Source organism: Syzygium oleosum, unplaced genomic scaffold, assembly GCF_021117445.2.
Source record: "Syzygium oleosum isolate NSW1041296 unplaced genomic scaffold, Sole_v2.1 Sole_v2.09, whole genome shotgun sequence".
Classification (NCBI taxonomy): domain Eukaryota; kingdom Viridiplantae; phylum Streptophyta; class Magnoliopsida; order Myrtales; family Myrtaceae; genus Syzygium; species Syzygium oleosum.
The window spans coordinates 2267227-2273708 of record NW_026607493.1 but is presented as its reverse complement, the minus strand read 5'-3'; the positions used below and the strand labels follow the sequence as shown (position 1 = coordinate 2273708).

The 6482-nt window shown below is 41.9% G+C and overlaps 1 non-coding gene across 1 annotated transcript; it reads left to right on the top strand.

Annotated features, from left to right (window-relative positions):
* Positions 1-3219: 3219 nt before the first annotated feature.
* On the top strand, positions 3220-3292 carry TRNAK-UUU (transfer RNA lysine (anticodon UUU)). The gene has a single exon. It is a non-coding gene; the product is annotated as a tRNA-Lys (tRNA).
* Positions 3293-6482: the final 3190 nt, after the last annotated feature.

The window sequence follows — 6482 nt, the reverse complement described above, 5'->3', positions numbered from 1 at the left end:
TTTGGGTATTCGAATTTTGGGGATTTTGGAAATTGAATTTGGGGATTAAGTGTGGATAAATATCAGCCCCAAAATATTGGACAAAACGCCTTAGATATTTTGGTTTGGAAGAATGTGGACCAAGTGTTTTAGGGCAAAATTGGAATTAAGGAAAAAATTGGTCAAACCTTGACCAAATATTTAATTGTTTCTCTCCTCTCTCTCTCCTCATTCCCTCTCTTCTCGGCAGCCCCCAACAGAGAACTCTCTCCCTCTCTCCCTCACCAAAAATTCTCTCATCTCTTTCTCGGCCTTGGACCGCCGATCATCGCTGGAGCATCGTCGGAGCAAGCCGCCACCGCCGATCGCCGCCGGCCAGCCGTTCCCCCTTGCCGCTCTAGCCGAGTTAGTCTAGAGTTCGGGTAAGTCGCTCCCTAAACCTCGCCTAGGACGTCGGGTATTTTTCGGACTCGTTTGGGTGCGGTTTGGGGTGATTAGAGGTTGATTAAGGTGTTGATCATGGTTATTGGTGGTTAATCATGGCTATTGGTGGCTGAGTATGGCTGTTAGTGGTTGTTGCGGGTTGGATTAGACGTCGGGAAATGAGTTTTGGCGGTTGGAATTCGGTAGAAATCGGTTCGGGTTTGAATCCGTGAGGTTCGGGGTGAATCGCGGATTCGCGGTTACTGTACCTTCCCGATTTGCTACTTTTGTAGAGAATTTTGAGGGCCGAATTTGGGGAAATTTTATTCATGAAAGTTGCTCCCAACATCTTGAAGTATGACATAATTTAATTTGGGAATTTTTGGAAATCATTTGATACCATTCGGAAGTCCATCTTTGGACCGAAATAAAACTGCCCGATTTACTGTTCACCCGACCTTCGGGTCTGTTCGAATTTTTACAAATTTTTCCAGGCCTATTTTCAAAATACTTCCTTCACAAAAATTGTTGGGGACATTTGTGGTTATAACATATAAAAATTTCAAGACTTTCCAAAATGATTTGGATACTGAATGAGTTGTATTTTGATGGCCTGAGGGGCTGTCCGAGCGAATCGGATTTTGTCCAACTTTGAGTGTCAAAACGAGGTGTTTATGGTTTGAACTGGGTTTCTAGTTCTTCTCGGAAAATGTTCATTGAGATGTTTTGTACAACATATTCAAATATAATAATTTTTGGAGCTGGTTTACTATTTATTTCAAATGGATTTCTGTCACTGCGCAACTGCCCAGTTTGGACCCGATTTTACATATTCTCGATTTTCTCTCTCTCGAGAATTATTCGGTGTTATCGTGGCATTTTGATGGGTAGTTTGATGCTTGAATGAGCTCGTATGTGTGATTGTGTGGCTGTGAGGTGTGGTGGCATGATTGCCCATTGAGTTCGCTTGCCAAGCTTGGGTGTTTGTGTGGTGTTCGCGTGATGAGGATGGGTAATTGTGAAGAGTGTGTGCGAGATGTGAATTTGTGTGTGTGACCGTGTCTATGTGTGGCCGTGTGGTACGTGTGGAGAGTGTGGAACGAGAGGTACGTGAATGGAGGATTGATGAGAAAAGTGATACCTTGAGGCGTGTTCGTTTACGCGGGGTAAGGTCCGTCTGAGGCGTGTTCGTTTACGCGGGACGATGCCGTCCTGACGAGGTGACGATGCCGGCCCGGCCGAGGGGTGACGATGCTGGCGTGGTCGAAGACCGTTGGCTGATGCGTTTACGGGCGCGGTAGAAGGAAAGTGTGTGTAGGATTCCGTCTGAGGCGTGTTCGTTTACGTGGGACGATGCCGTCCCCGGCGAGGTGACGATGCCCGCCGACGGGTGTCGATGCCCGACGAGGTCGAAGACCGTTGGCACGATGCGTTTTGCGCGGGCGCGGTAGTGGTGGAAAGAGTTGAGAACGAGCGCGATTTGGCTTGACATGTGACGATTGTGAAAGTGATGCATGGTGTGAGTTAGTGTGCGAGTGTGTTTGTATCGCGTGATGCGGTGCGCGATTATGGGGTAAAATCTGCTAGGCATGGTATGGGACGTGCCCAAGTAGGTTTGCTTTATAATCGAACCGCGCGTGCTGTGATGTATTCTTTGTGGTATGATTGGCGCGTGTATTGATATGTGGAAAGTGTGTGATGGCATGTGTGCAAGAATTGTATGTTGGGATTGTGGGCTAACGTGCATGGTGCATATGTAGAGAGTTCAGGTATGTGTGAATGTTTGATTCTTTGGTTGTGTGGTTGTTTGGTTGCGCGTTTGGATGTGTGCGGAATTACGTGATAGCTGGTGGGGCTTAGGTTGTGACTTATTGAGATGTGATCTCATGGTTGTTTCAACTAAACCATTTCGAGCCCCTGCTGAATGTCGAGATTGAGGTCGACTCGGAGTCGTCGGTGAGCCAGGACAGTGCGGAGGATTCGGTGGTGATGCCGAGGACAGGTGAGTCGAGTGGACGCCTTCGAGAGGGCGTAGGGGATAGTTCGGGAGGAGGATGCGCCCCATTTTGGATAGTCTTGACCTAGAGAGCTGATCTTGATATTTTGGTGGTTTGTAGTTTATAGTTCGGTGTGCTTATAAATTATTTTGTGGTTTGTATTGGCAGATGATGTAAATATTTGGAAGTGTAATATATGCTTGGTGGTTTGACGATTTGTTCCTTCCTGGTGTTCTCCAATTTTAATGTCCGGGATTTTTTGATTGCTTCCGCCGCGAGTTAATTTTGATGGATCGTTGGGTCGGCGACGTTATTCCTGGGACGTCGCACTCTGTTCGACCGGAGGCGGGATGTTGCGGGCTCGACGGGGGTTCGGGGCGTGACACGAGATGTATTGGGATTTAGGAACTGACTCATGAGAGTTCACTCGGAACTTGACACGGCGATTGCCGGGCGTCTTCGATTCCACGGTCAAGATTGGGGCGGGTCCTAAGTGCCAATGGTTAGCGAGCTCGTAAAATTCATGTCAGATCATCTAAAAAGACTATTTCTCGTGAGAGAACTTCCGAAGATTAGCCCATATCAATTTGCAACTTTTTCTATTTTCACGGGATAAGATGAAGTGCCTTTGCAATTAGAACAAGCACAGAACTTGTTCAAGACAAATCGAAAGGAAAGCTCGAGATAGACACTGGTGTAGTTTCAGAAGAACCTAACGTGATTACCATACCATGAAAGGACGATCCCAGGGATAGTATGTAACTATTAGCTGAGTAGAGTACTAAGTAAAATACTAATAAATAAAAAATTTAATGTCAAAGCCGTCTTAGCTCAGCCGGTAGAGCGCATGGCTTTTAACCATGTGGTCGTGGGTTCGATTCCCACAGACGGCGTGTGACTGCTTCAGTTTTTTTTTTTCCAAGTATGGAAATGAAATGGAATAGAGCATGATGCAGAGATGAGTACTCGAATAGCTTCTCAATTGCCCCATCACTACTAATGATGGGCATGCATGGGAGAGAGAAGAAAACACACCAAGGATGATCATACAGGTGGCCTCAGCATTGTATGATCCTCGTGCAACTTAACCTAGTTTGAATCATGATAAACAAGGAAGTCTCAGATCCTGATACACCTCGACAGACATACCTTTCCGGCATATACCCAGCATCAGCAAAACCATGATGATGGAGATCTCCCACAAATCAGACTGGCATAAATAGATGGCCATGTGTGGGAAGGGCCCAAAATCATTAGAAAGGTGCAACATTTTTGTATGACCATCCTTCATGATTCCAATGTTGCAAGTAGGAGAAGCAAACACAGCAAGGATTGCTTGCTTACCATATTTTCTCAATGATTCCTCTTCTGTCTATTCTTTAACATATCTTCTTTTCTCCATTTTCGAAGAGGCGTGATATTATTTTGTGGACTAAACTCCCAACGAGTGGGATTTGGCACCACCACCACACTTTGGTATGATGAGGTCGCTACAGGAAGGAACCAATGGAAGAGAGTGCTTCAATTTGACATATAGGAAGAGGAGATAAAGCGAATATAAAACTTGATTAAGCCACATGACTTGTCTTTGCCAGATGGTCCACATGAGATTGAGAATTGTCATCAGTAGCTCATGGTGGGGGGGTGAAGATGGTTATCATGGAATTAGTACACCAATTAGAAAAGATAATTGATGATGAGAATACCCACTTTCTTAATTTGCGCAAGTCACTCTTGACCATGGTCTAAGTACTTGATGTGAAAAAGAGGGATTGGATTATCTCTAGTCAAAATTGGAAAATGACCCCCAAGGAAAGTCGAATCATTATGTGCCTCCTGCCTTGTACTAAAACATACATGGAATGACTTCTTTCACATCCTCATAAAAAGTGCGTGAATGTTGCTAAAGGTTTCGCTAGGCAGATTCCAATTCGAGGATGAAATTACCACACTCTATAAAGTCCCTTGAAAATCAACAATTATAACAATCTAAGAAAAACTCGTTGACTGAACCGTTCTCTCAACACATTAGAGAGAACGATTTCATTATTTCTATTATTGGCCCGGCAACTTGGAGAGAAACTATCCCCAAAATGGTATTTTTATCACAACCCACCTCTAGATCACTATGAAGGCTCTGAATATAGGTAAATTGTTAAGTAAACGAGCTTTGCTTGTTCCTCTCCAAACTGATAAATGAAAATGAACAAGAGTAGGTGATGATGGGACCTCAAAGGATGGAAGGCAAGGCAACCCATCCATCCATTCACAAAGGCTTCCTTTTCTTCCACCACAGCTTTAATGCCTCCTCCTCCTTTCTCTCGTACACACTTGTGGCCCCTCCGTCACATGCATCGTGCAAATTGCAAACCCCCCCTTCTTTTCCTTTTGAGCTTGACAAGTTGTTTAATCGAAAAGGAAACGCTTACCGACTTTCCCGTGCACCCTGTTTTGTGATCTTGTCTCCGGACCCCAAAGATAATAAAGAGAGAGAAAAAAATGAAAGAAGGGAAAGAAAATTGTTGTTGCATGCCGTCGACTAGAAATTCTATCTTAGCAAACAAAGGGGATTAATTAGTAATAAGAAAAATAAGCTAGTGTTAAGGAAATAGATGTGTCTAATGGTTGTTCATCGGAATCGTTTCCATGACGGGCAATGCTAAATATACTAAAGTTGATATTTTAAGTGACGGGGCAAGCTACAGGTGAAAATTACATCATCTTGTATATCATCTAAAATTATTCTTGTGCCATTAGAGCACCACTAAATTCACACAATTTAAGATGTTTAAGTCACGATTAAAAGGTGTTAGGACTTTGATTATTGAGAAGGAAAAACTTTTAAGTGTATCGTTTGTTCTTTTTTATCAAGGAAAATGATGTGTATGTAATCTGAACTTTGGCCCAATGTGTAATATCGTCCATGGACTTTTAATATGTCAAATGCAGTCTTTTTGTTTGCTCAAATGACAAATTAAAAGTTATTTGGTGACATTGATTATTATATTCTGAGTTGGATTCTTAAAAATCATGAGTTAACATGACTATCTTTTTATCAATCTAGTTTGGAAAAGGAAAAAAAAAACAATTAGAATGTTGACATGTCTATTGTTATTTGATGGCGTGGATTAATTTGAGATAAATATTACACTTAGATAATTCATGCGTGACTTTTTTTTTATTACTGTTTACCATTCAAACTTGAAGGATTAGAAGTCATATCAACAAATTTCATTAACTTGAAGTAAGCAAATGATAGCTGAGGACTATACTGAATATTTATCAATAATTCACGGATCACATTAGACAAATTTTAAATTCATTAATGACATTTTATATTAAATCAAAATTCAGAGATTATTCATGTCATTTTTTAAATTTTTTTATCAAGATTAATATATGAATATTAAAAAAATTATCAGATTCCTGGCCAAGGGAATACAATAAAAATTGTCCCATCAACATCACTGTCCTTGAGTAGCATAGGCCATCCATCTCCCAAAGAATCATTGGGGACAGTTCTTGAGTTTTAGTACCAAAGAGGCCTTATCAACTGGGATGGTGCAGTGCTATTAACAAAAGATGATTGATGCAGTTCACAGGACAGTCCCCATCTTCGGTTTGCTTTTTTTCTAGTTGGCTCAATTACACTCACTGTACACCTTTCTTCATTCAATGATGTACCTTTTTCTGGTTTCCCCTTGTTCAGATGTCCCCTTCACTATTCACCTTTCTTTTCATAATCCTAAGCTAAAACATCAATTAGATTCCCATTACGAAGCTAAATTGGAGAAGTGAAGTTCCTTATCTTGATCTGAAAGATCTGCCTATGATTAGATGAGAAAAGGCTAAACTTCATCTGGATAAAAAAGAAAGGAAAAATCAGGGCAAATGGCAAACGAAACCAGATGAATTGTCGGCTGGTCCGACAAGTTTGCAGCATTAAAGGGTATGGATAGTTGGGTAACGTGACCCTTTTGAACACTGCAACTGTAATAAGGTGCGAATGGTAGCAATTCTGCAACAGGAAATCAAATTACTGCTGTGAAATTGATTTCTGGAATGCTCTTAGAAATTGATTTA